This window comes from Triticum aestivum, chromosome 2A (assembly GCF_018294505.1).
Source record: "Triticum aestivum cultivar Chinese Spring chromosome 2A, IWGSC CS RefSeq v2.1, whole genome shotgun sequence".
Taxonomy (NCBI): domain Eukaryota; kingdom Viridiplantae; phylum Streptophyta; class Magnoliopsida; order Poales; family Poaceae; genus Triticum; species Triticum aestivum.
In genome coordinates this window covers 618,119,349-618,132,256 of record NC_057797.1, presented here as the reverse complement: position 1 = coordinate 618,132,256, position 12,908 = coordinate 618,119,349, and positions in this window count along the sequence as shown.

Here is a 12,908-nt window from a genome sequence, read left to right as displayed (position 1 = left end):
TCACCTGGAACCATTCCGATGTCCAAACATAGGCTTCCAATATATCGATCTTTACGTCTCAACCATTCCGAGACACCTCGTCATGTCCGTGATCATATCCGGGACTCTGAACTACCTTTGATACATCAAAACACATAAACTCATAATACCGACCGTCACTGAACGTTAAGCGTGCGGACCCTACGGGTTCGAGAACTATGTAGACATGACCGAGACTCATCTCCGTTCAATAACCAACAGCGGAACCTGGATGCTTATATTGGTTCCTACATATTCTACGAAGATATTGATCGGTCAAACTGCATAACAACATATGTTGTTCCCTTTGTCATCGGTATGTTACTTGCCCGAGATTCGATCGTCAGTATCTCAATAGCTAGTTCAATCTCATCACCGGCAAGTCTCTTTACTCGTTTCGTAATGCTACATCCCATAACTAACTCATTAGTTACATTGGTTGCAAGGCTTATAGTGATGTGCATTACTGAGAGGGCCCAGAGATACCTCTTCGATACACGGAGTGACAAATCCTAATCTCGATCTATGCCAACTCAACAAACACCATCAGAGACACCTGTAGAGCATCTTTATAGTCACCCAGTTACATTGTGACGTTTGATAGCACACTAAGTGTTCCTCCGGTATTCGGGAGTTGCATAAGCTCATAGTCATAGGAACATGTATAAGTTATGTAGAAAGCAATAGCAGTAAACTAAACGATCAAAGTGCTAAGCTAATGTATGGGTCAAGTCAATCACATCATTCTCTAATGATGTGATCCCATTTGTCAAATGACAAATCTTTGTCCATGGCTAGGAAACTTAACCATCTTTGATCAACGAGCTAGTCAAGTAGAGGCATACTAGTGACACTCTGTTTGTCTATGTATTCACACATGTACTAAGTTTCCGGTTAATACAATTCTAGCATGAATAATAAACATTTATCATGACATAAGGAAATATAAAAAACAACTTTATTATTGCCTCTAGGGCATATTTCCTTCAGTCTCCCACTTGCACTTGAGTCAATAATCTAGATTACATTGTAATGATTCTAACACCCAAGGAGTCTTGGTGCTGGTCATGTTTTGCTCGTGAGAGAGGCTTAGTCAACGGGTCTACAACATTCAGATCCGTATGTATCTTGCAAATCTCTATGTCTCCCTCCTTGACTTGATCATGGATGGAATTGACGTGTCTCTTGATGTGCTTGGTTCTCTTGTGAAATCTGGATTCCTTTCCAAGGAAATTACGCCAGTATTGTCACAAAAGATATTCATTGGACCCGATGCACTAGGTATGACACCTAGATCGGATATGAACTCCTTCATCCAGACTCCTTCATTCGCTGCTTCCGGAGCAGCTATGTACTCCGCTTCACATGTAGATCCCGCCATGACGCTCTGCTTGGAACTGCACCAAGTGACAGCTCCACCATTTAATAAAAATACGTATCCGGTTTGTGACTTAGAGTCATCCGGATCAGTGTCAAAGCTTGCATCGACTTAACCGTTTACGATGAGCTCTTTGTCACTTCCATATACGAGAAACATATCCTTAGTCCTTTTCAGGTATTTCAGGATGTTCTTGACCGCTGTCCTGTGATCCACTCCTGGATTACTTTGGTACCTCCCTGCTAAACTAATAGCAAGGCACACATCAGGTTTGGTACACGGCATTGCATACATGATAGAACCTATTGTTGAGTCATAGGGAATGACTTTCATTTTCTCTCTATCTTCTGCAGTGGTCGGGCATTGAGTCTGACTCAATTTCACACCTTGTAACATAGCAAGAACACTTTCTTTGCTTGATCCATTTTGAACTTCTTCAAAACTTTATCAAGGTATGTGCTTTGTGAAAGTCCAATTAAGCGTCTTGATCTATCTCTATAGATATTGATGCCCAATATATAAGCAGCTTCACCGAGGTCTTTCATTGAAAAATTCTTATTCAAGTATCCTTTTATGCTATTCAGAAATTCAGTATCATTTCTGATCAACAATATGTCATCCACATATAATATCAGAAATGCTACAGAGCTCCCACTCACTTTCTTGTAAATAGAGGCTTCTCCAAAAGTCTGTATAAAACCATATGCTTTGATCACACTATCAAAGCGTATATTCCAACTTCCAGAGGCTTGCACCAGTCCATAAATGGATCGCTGGAGCTTGCACACTTTGTTAGCACCTTTTGGATCGACAAAACCTTTTGGTTGCATCATATACAACTCTTCTTTAAGATATCCATTAAGGAATGCAGTTTTGACATCCATTTGCCAAATTTCATAATCATAAAATGCGGCAATTGCTAACATGATTCGGACGGACTTAAGCATCGCTACGGGTGAGAAAGTCTCATCGTAGTCAACTCCTTGAACTTGTCGAAAACCTTTCGCAACAAGTCGAGCCTTATAGACAGTAATATTACCGTCAGCATTAGTCCTCTTCTTGAAGGTCCATTTATTCTCTATAGCTTGCCGATCATCGGGCAAGTCAACCAAAGTCCACACTTTGTTCTCATACATGGATCCCATCTCAGATTTCATGGCCTCAAGCCATTTTGCGGAATCTGGGCTCATCATCGCTTCCTCATAGTTCGTAGGTTCATCATGGTCAAGTAACATGACTTCCAGAACATGATTACCGTACCACTCTGGTGCGGATCTTGCTCTGGTTTACCTACGAGGTTCGGTAGTAACTTGATCTGAAGTTTCATGATCATCATCATTAGCTTCCTCACTAATTGGTGTAGGTGTCACAGGAACCGGTTTTTATGACGAACTACTTTCCAATAAGGGAGCAGATACAGTTACCTCATCAAGTTCTACTTTCCTCCCACTCACTTCTTTCGAGAGAAACTCCTTCTCTAGAAAGGATCCATTCTTAGCAATAAATATCTTGCCTTCAGATATGTGATAGAAGGTGTACCCAATAGTTTCCTTTGGGTATCCTATGAAGACACATTTCTCCAATTTGGGGTCGAGCTTATCAGGTTGAAGCTTTTTCACATAAGCATCATAGGCCCAAACTTTAAGAAACGACAACTTGGGTTTCTTGCCAAACCACAGTTCATAAGGTGCCGTCTCATCGGATTTTGATGGTGCCCTATTTAACGTGAATGCAACCGTCTCTAAAGCATAACCCCAAAACGATAGCGGTAAATCAGTGAGAGACATCATAGATCGCACCATATCTAATAAAGTGCGGTTACGACCTTCAGACACACCATTACGTTGTGGTGTTCCAGGTGGCGTCAGTTGCGAAACTATTCCACATTGTTTCAAATGAAGACCAAACTCATAACTCAAATATTCACCTCCACGATCAGATCGTAGAAACTTAATTTTCTTGTTACGATGATTTTCTACTTCACTCTGAAATTCTTCGAACTTTTCAAGTGTTTCAGAATTATGTTTCATCAAGTAGATATACCCATATCTGCTCAAATCATCTGCGAAGGTAAGAAAATAACGATACCCGCCGCAAGCATCAGCACTCATCGGACCGCATACATCATTATGTATTATTTCCAACAAGTCTGTTGCTCGCTCCATTATTCCGAAGAACGAATTCTTAGTCATCTTGCCCATGGGGCATGGTTCGCAAGCATCAAGTGATTCTAGAAGTCCATCAGCATGGAGTTTCTTCATGCACTTTACACCAATATGACCTAAATGGTAGTGCCACAAATAAGTTGCACTATCATTATTAAACTTATATCTTTTGGCTTCAATACTATGAACATGTGTATCACTACTATCAAGATTTAGTAAAAACAGACCACTCGTCAAGGGTGCATGACCATAAAAGATATTATTCATATAAATAGAACAACCATTATTCTCTGATTTAAATGAATAACCGTCTCACATCAAACAAGATCCAGATATAATCTTCATGCTTAACGCTGGCACCAAATAACAATTATTTAGGTCTAAAACTAATCCCGAAGGTAGATGTGGAGGTAGCGTGCCGACGGCGATCACATCGACTTTGGAACCATTTCCCACGCGCATCGCCACCTCATCCATAGCCAATCTTCGCTTAATCCGCAGCCCCTGTTTTGAGTTGCAAATATTAGCAACGGAACCGATATCAAATACCCAGGCGCTACTGCGAGCATTAGTAAGGTACACATCAATAACATGTATATCAAATATACCTTTCACTTTGCCATCCTTCTTCTCCGCCAAATACTTGGGGTAGTTCCGCTTCCAGTGACCAGTCCCTTTGCAGTAGAAGCACTCAGTCTCAGGCTTAGGTCCAGACTTGAGCTTCTTTACTTGAGCAGCAACTTGCTTGCCGTTCTTCTTGAAGTTCCCCTTCTTCCCTTTACCCTTTTTCTTGAAACCGGTGGTCTTGTTGACCATCAACACTTGATGCTCCTTCTTGGTTTCTACCTCCGCAGCCTTTAGCATTGCGAAGAGCTCGGGAATTGTCTTATCCATCCCTTGCATATTATAGTTCATCACAAAGCTCTTGTAGCTTGGTGGCAGTGATTGAAGAACTCTGTCAATGACACTATCATCAGGAAGATTAACTCCCAGCCGAGTCAAGTGGTTGTGGTACCCAGACATTCTGAGTATATGTTCACTGATAGAACTATTCTCCTCCATTTTGCAGCTGTAGAACTTATTGGAGACTTTATATCTCTCAATCTGGGAATTTGCTTGAAATATTAACTTCAACTTCTGGAACATCTCATATGCTCCATGACGTTCAAAATGCCGTTGAAGTCGCGGTTCTAAGCCGTAAAGCATGGCACACTAAACTATCGAGTAGTCATCAGCTTTGCTCTGCCAGGTGTTCATAACATCTGGCGTTTCTCCTGCAGCGGGTTTGTCACCTAGCGGTGCTTCCAGGACGTAATTCTTCTGTGCAGCAATGAGAATAATCCTCAAGTTACGGACCCAGTCCGTGTAGTTGCTACCATCATCTTTCAACTTAGCTTTCTCTAGGAACGCATTAAAATTCAACTAAACAACAGCACGGGCCATCTATCTACAACAACATAGACATGCAAAATACTATCAGGTACTTAGTTCATGATAAATTAAAGTTCAATTAATCAAATTACTTAAGAACTCCCACTTAGATAGACATCCCTCTAATCATCTAAGTGATCACATGATCCATATCAACTAAACCATGTCCGATCATCACGTGAGATGGAGTAGTTTTCAAAGGTGAACATCACTATGTTGATCATATCTACTATATGATTCACGCTCGACCTTTCGGTCTCTAGTGTTCCGAGGCCATATCTGCATATGCTAGGCTCGCCAAGTTTAACTCGAGTATTCCGGGTGTGCAAAACTGGATTGCACCCGTTGTATGTGAACGTAGAGCTTATCACACCCAATCATCATGTGGTGTCTCGACACGACAAACTGTAGCAACGGTGCATACTCATGGAGAACACTTGTACCTTGATATTTAGTGAGAGACCATCTTATAATGCTACCGCGGAACTAAGCAAAATAAGATGCATAAAGGATAAACATCACATGCAATCAATATAAGTGATATGATATGGCCATCATCATCTTGCGCCTTTGATCTCCATCTCCAAAGCACCGTCATGATCACCATCGTCACCGGCTTGACACCTTGATCTCCACCGAAGCATCGTTGTCGTCTCGCCAACTATTGCTTCTATGACCAGCACTACCGCTTAGTGATAAAGTAAAGCAATTACATGGCGATTGCATTTCATACAATAAAGCGACAACCATATGGCTCCTGCTAGTTGCCGATAACTCTGTTACAAAACATGATTATCTCATACAATAAAATTTAGCATCATGCCTTGACCATATCACATCACAACATGCCCTGCAAAAACAAGTTAGACGTCCTATACTTTGTTGTTGCAAGTTTTACGTGGCTGCTACGGGCTGAGCAAGAATTGTTCTTACCTACGCATCAAAAACAACAACGCGGCATAGTGATTGCTTTTTGATCTTCAGAAAGAACCCTGTTCATTGAATCTGATTCAACTAAAGTTGGAGAAACTGACACCCACCAGCCACTTGTGTGCAAAGCACGTCGGTAGAACCAGTCTCGTGTAAGCGTACGCGTAATGTCGGTTTGAGCCGCTTCATCCAATAATACCGCTGAATCAAGAATCAACTAGTGATGGCAAGCAACTTGTATATACCCACGCCCACAACTCCTTTGTGTTCTACCCATGCATATAACATCTACACATAGACCTAGCTCGGATGCCACTGTCGGGAAACACAGTAATTTCAAAAAAATCCTACGCACACGCAAGATCCATCTAGGTGATGCATAGCAACAAGAGGGGAGAGTGTTGTCCATGTACCCTTGTAGACCATAAGCGGAAGCGTTATGACAACGTGGCTGATGTAGTAGTACGTCTTCATGATCCGACTGATCCTAGCACCGGAAGTACCGCACCTCTGCGATCTGCACACGTTCAGCTCGATGACGTCCCACGAACTCTAGATCCAGCTGAGTGTCGGGGGAGAGCTTCGTCAGCACGACGGCGTGATGATGGTGATGATGAAGTTACCGACGCAGGGCTTCGCCTAAGCACTACAATGATATGACCAAGGTGGAAATCTATGGAGGGGGGCACCGCACACGGCTAGCAGATCAACTTGTGTGTTTATGGGGTGCCCCTCCCCCGTATATAAAGGACCGGAGGAGGGAAGGGCCGACCCTCTCTATGGCGCGCCCTATGGGGACTCCTACTCCCACTGGGAGTAGGATTTCCCCCTTTCCCTAGTAGGAGTAGGAGAGAAGGAAGGGGGAGAGAGAATGAAGGAAAGGGGCGTCCCCACCCAATTCAGATTGGGCTAGGGGGGGGGGGGTGATACGTCTCCAATGTATCTATAATGTTTGATTGTTCCATGCTATTATATTATCTGTTTTGAATGCTTAATGGGCTTTATTATACACTTTTATATTATTTTTGGGACTAACCTACTAACCCAAGGCCCAGTGCAAATTGCAGTTTTTTTGCCTATTTCAGTGTTTCACAGAAAGGGATTATCAAACGGAATCCAAACGGAATGAAACCTTTGGGAGAGTTATTTTTGGAGCAAACGTGATCCAGGGGACTTGGAGTAGACTTCAAGAGAGAAACGAGGTGGCCACGAGGAAGGGAGGCGCGCCCCCCACCCTCGTGGGCCCCTCGCAGCTCCACCAACCTACTTCTTCCTCCTATATATATATCCATATACCCCGAAAACATCCAGGAGCACCACGAAACCCTATTTCCACTGCCGCAACCTTCTGTACCCAAGAGATCCCATCTTGGGGCCTTTTCCGGAGCTCTACCGGAGGGGGAATCGATCACGGAGGGCTTCTACATCAACACCATAGCCTCTCCAATGATGTGTGAGTAGTTTACCACAGAACTTCGGGTCCATAGTTATTAGCTAGATGGCTTCTTCTCTCTCTTTGGATCTCAATACAATGTTCTCCTTGATCTTGTTGGAGATCTATTTGATGTAACTCTTTTTGCGGTGTGTTTGTCGAGATCTGATGAATTGTGAGTTTATGATCAAGTTTATCTATGAACAATATTTGATTCTTCTTTGAAATCTTTTATGTATGATTGGTTATCTTTGCAAGTCTCTTCGAACTATCAGTTTTGTTTGGCCTAATATTGATCTTTCTTGCAATGGGAGAAGTGCTTAGCTTTGGGTTCAATCTTGCGGTGTCCTTTCCCAGTGACAGCAGGGGCAGCAAGGCACGTATTGTATTGTTGCCATCGAGGATAAAAATATGGAGTTTATATCATATTGCTTGAGTTTATCCCTCTACATCATGTCATCTTGCCTAATGCATTACTCTGTTCTTATGAACTTAATACTCTAGATGCATGCTGGATAGCGGTCAATGTGTGGAGTAATAGTAGTAGATGCAGAATTGTTTCGGTCTACTTGTCGCGGACGTGATGCCTATATACATGATCATGCCTAGATATTCTCATAATTATGCACTTTTCTATCAATTGCTCGACATTAATTTGTTCACCCACCGTAAAACTTATGCTATCTTGAGAGAAGCCTCTAGTGAAACCTATGGCCCCCGGGTCTATCTTTTATCATATAAGTTTCCAATTTACTTTGCAATCTTCACTTTCAATATATATCATAAAAATACCAAAAATATTTATCTTATTATCTCTATCAGATCTCACTCTCGTAAGTAACCATGAAGGGATTGGCAACCCCTTTATCGCGTTGATTACGAGGTTCTTATTTGTTTGTGTAGGTACGAGGGACTTACGTGTAGTCTCCTACTGGATTGATACCTTGGTTCTCAAAAACTGAGGGAAATACTTACGCTACTTTGCTGCATCACCCTTTCCTCTTCAAGGGAAAACCAACGTAGTGCTCAAGAGGTAGCAAGAAGGATTTCTGGCACCGTTGCTGGGGAGATCTACTCACAAGTTGAGACATACCAAGTACCCATCACAAACTCTTATACCTCGCATTACATTATTTTCCATTTGCCTCTCGTTTTCCTCTCCCCCACTTCACCCTTGCTATTTTATTCGCCCCCTCTTTTCTGCTCCCCTCTTTTTTGTTCACCTTTTTGTTCGCTTGCTTCTTGTGTCGCCGTGTGTCGTCATGGCTAGTCCCTTATATGCCCGTTTGTCTCTAGAGTTTGAAGTTCTTCACTTCAAACAAAGACATGGAGAAAATTTAAAAGACGCTTGGTTTAGGATGATGGAATCTTATCATAATTGCACCTTAGAGGTGAATTTTATGATTTTACTTCGCAATTTTTATGTTGGACTAAATATGTCACATAGACAACTCTTGGATTGTGTTGCCAAAGGAAATTTTATCGAAATTGATCCTAGCATTGCACATGAAATCATAGAGGGAATAGTGGTAGGACTACCTCAACAAAAGGGGCCACATCATATCCAGGAAGAGACACAACTTTTTGAGAAAATCTGCGAAGTAATGAAAATTTTACAAAAGTCTCTTGAACCTCTTAAGAGTGTTAGCGGAAACCTTCACCGCATGAATATGTTGATTACCCTTTGCAATAAGCGGTTGGATTCTTTAGATCTAAAAATTCCCGAATATGAAGGGAAACATAAAGAACGTCCCGGATTCGAGCATGACTCCGCTAAAAAAAATAAAACCAAAGATGATAATAACTAGATCTATTCTTGCTTTTATAAGTAGCTAGGGGCGTTAAACGATAACGCTTGTTGGGAGGCAACCCAATTTTTTCTGTTTCTTGATTTTTGGTTATCTTTAGTAATAAATAATTCATCTAGCCTCTGTTTAGATGTGGTTTTATGCTTTTAATTAGTGTTTGTGCCAAGTAGAACCTTTGGGAAGACTTGGGGGTAGTTTTTGCGATCTTGCTGTAAAAATAGAAACTTTAGCGCTCACGAGATTTGCTGCCATTTTTTACTGGAGAGTGGGACTAGGTTGATTCTTTTTGAAGATGATTAATAGACAAATTCCTCACATCCACCAATTTATTTCAGAATTTTGGGGGTTACATAAGTATTCGAAACCTACATATTACAATAGACTGTTCTGTTTTTGACAAATTCTGTTTTTCGTGCATTGTTTGCTTGTTTTGATGAATCTATGGCTAGTATCGGAGAGTATGAACCATAGAGAAGTTGGAATACAGTAGGTTTAACACCAATATAAATAAAGAATGAGTTCATTACAGTACCTTAAGTGGTGGTTTGTTTTCTTATACTAACGGAGCTCATGAGATTTTCTGTTGAGTTTTGTGTTGTGAAGTTTTCAAGTTTTGGGTAAAGATTTGATGGATTATGGAATAAGGAGTGGAAAGAGCCTAAGATCGGGGATGCCCAAGGAACCCCAAGGTAAAATTCAAGGAAAACCAAAAGCCTAAGCTTGGGGATGCCCCGGAAGGCATCCCCTCTTTCCTCTTCTTCCATCGGTAACTTTAATTGAGGTTATACTTTTATTCACCACATGATATGTGTTTTGCTTGGAGAGTCTTGTATGATTTGAGTCTTTGCTTTTTAGTTTACCACAATCATCCTTGATGTACACACCTTTTGGGAGAGACACACATGAATTGGAATTTATTAGAATACTCTATGTGCTTCACTTATATCTTTTGAGCTAGATAATTTTGCTCTAGTGCTTCACTTATATCTTTTAGAGCACGGTGGTGGTTTTATTTTATTGAAATTATTGATCTCTCATGCTTCACTTATATTATTTTGAGAGTCCTTTAGAACAGCATGGTAATTTGCTTTGGTTATAAAATTAGTCCTAATATGATAGGCATCCAGGATGGGTATAATAAAAACTATCATAAAAAGTGCATTGAATACTATGAGAAGTTTGATACTTGATAATTGTTTTGAGATATGAGGATGGTGATATTAAAGTTGTGCTAGTTGAGTAGTTGTGAATTTGATAAATACTTGTGTTGAAGATTGCAAGTCCCGTAGCATGCACGTATGGTAACCGTTGTGTAACAAATTTGAAACATGAGGTGTTCTTTGATTGGCTTCCTTATGAGTGGCGGTCGGGGACGAGCGATGGTCTTTTCCTACCAATCTACCCCCCTAGGAGCATGCGCATAATGCTTGGTTTTTGATGACTTGTAGATTTGTTGCAATAAGTATGTGAGTTCTTTATGACTAATGTTGAGTCTATGGATTATACACACTCTAACCTTTCCATCATTGCTAGCCTCTTCGGTACCGTGCATTGCCCTTTATCACCTTGAGAGTTGGTGCAAACTTCGCCAGTGCATCCAAACCCCGTGATATGATACGCTCTATCACACATAAACCTCCTTATATCTTCCTCAAGACAGCCACCATACCTACCTATTATGGCATTTCCATAGCCATTCCGAGATATATTGCCATGCAACTTTCCACCGTTTCATTTATGACACACTTCATCATTGTCATAGTGCTTTGCATGATCATGTAGTTGACATCGTATTTGTGGAAAAGCCACCATGCATAATTTATCATACATGTCACTCTTGATTCATTGCCCTTCCCGGTACACCGCCGGAGGCATTCATATAGAGTCATATTTTTTTTCTAGTATCGAGTTGTAATCATTGAGTTGTAAATAAATAGAAGTGTGATGATCATCATTAATAGAGCATTGTCCCAAATAAAAAAAGGCCACATAAAAAAGGAAGGCCCAAAAAAAGAAAAAAAGAAAAAAGGGACAATGCTACTATCCTTTTTCCACACTTGTGCTTCAAAGTAGCACCATGATCTTTATGATAGAGAGTCTCTTGTTTTGTCACTTTCATATATTAGTGGGAATTTTTCATTATAGAACTTGGCTTGTATATTCCAACAATGGGCTTCCTCAAATGCTCTAGGTCTTCGTGAGCAAGCAAGTTAGATGCACACCCACTTAGTTTCTTTTGTTGAGCGTTCATACATTTATAGCTCTAGTGCATCCGTTGCATGGCAATCCCTACTCTTTGCATTGACATCAATTGATGGGCATCTCCCTAGCCCATTGATTAGCCGCGTCAATGTGAGACTTTCTCCTTTTTTTGTCTTCTCCATACAACCTCCATCATCATATTCTATTCCACCCATAGTGCTATATCCATGGCTCACGCTCATATATTGCGTGAAAGTTGAATTTTTTTAGATTACTAAATTATGAAACAATTGCTTGGCTTTTTATCGGGGTTGTGCAAAATGAGAGCATTCTTGTGTGATGAAAATGGAGCATGACCAAACTATATGATTTTGTAGGGATGAACTTTCTTTTGCCATGTTATTTTGAGAAGACATGATTGCTTAGTTAGTATGCTTGAAGTATTATTATTTTTATGCCAATATTAAACTTTTGTCTTGAATATTTCGGATCTGAACATTCTTGCCACTATAAATAAAATTCCATTGATAATTGTGCTAGGTAGCATTCCACATCAAAATTTTTGTTTTTATCATTTACCTACTCGAGGACGGGTTGGAATTAAGCTTGGGGATGCTTGATACGTCTCCAATGTATCTATAATTTTTGATTGTTCCATGCTATTATATTATCTGTTTTGGATGTTTAATGGGCTTTATTATACACTTTTATATTATTTTTGAGACAAACCTACTAACCCAAGGCCTAGTGCAAATTACCGTTTTTTTGCCTATTTTAGTGTTTCGCAGAAAAGGAATATCAAACGGAATCCAAACGGAATGAAACCTTTGGGAGAGTTATTTTTGGAACAAACGTGATCCAGGGGACTTGGAGTAGACGTCAAGAAAGAAACAAGGTGGCCACGAGGCAGGGAGGCGCGCCTACCCCTGGGCGCGCCCCCACCCTCGTGGGCCCCTCGCAACTCCACCGACCTACTTCTTCCTCCTATATATATATCCATTGTTGGGGAACGTAGTAATTTCAAAAATTTCCTATGCACACACAGGATCATGGTGATGCATAGCAACGAGAGGGGAGAGTGTTGTTCACGTACCCTCGTAGACCGTTAAGTGGAAGCGCTATGACAACGCGGTTGATGTAGTCATACGTCTTCATGATCGACCGATCCTCAGTACCGAACATATGGCACCTCCGCGTTCAGCACACGTTCAGCTCGATGACATCCCGCGAACTCACGATCCAGTAGAGCTCGGGGAAGAGTTTCATCAGCACGACAACATGATGACGATGCTGATGAAGCTACCGTGACAGGGCTTCGCGTAAGCACCGCTACAATATGACCGAGGTGGATTATGCTGGAGCGGGGCAGCGCACACCGTTGGAAGAGATCTTTGTGATCAACTTGTGTGTCTAGAGGTGCCCCCTGCCCCTGTATATAAAGGAGCAAGGGAGAGGCCGGCCGGCCCTTGTTGGTGAGCCAGGAGTAGGAGTAGGATTCCCCTCTTTCCTACTCCTACTAGGAGGGGGAAAGGAAGGGAGAGAAA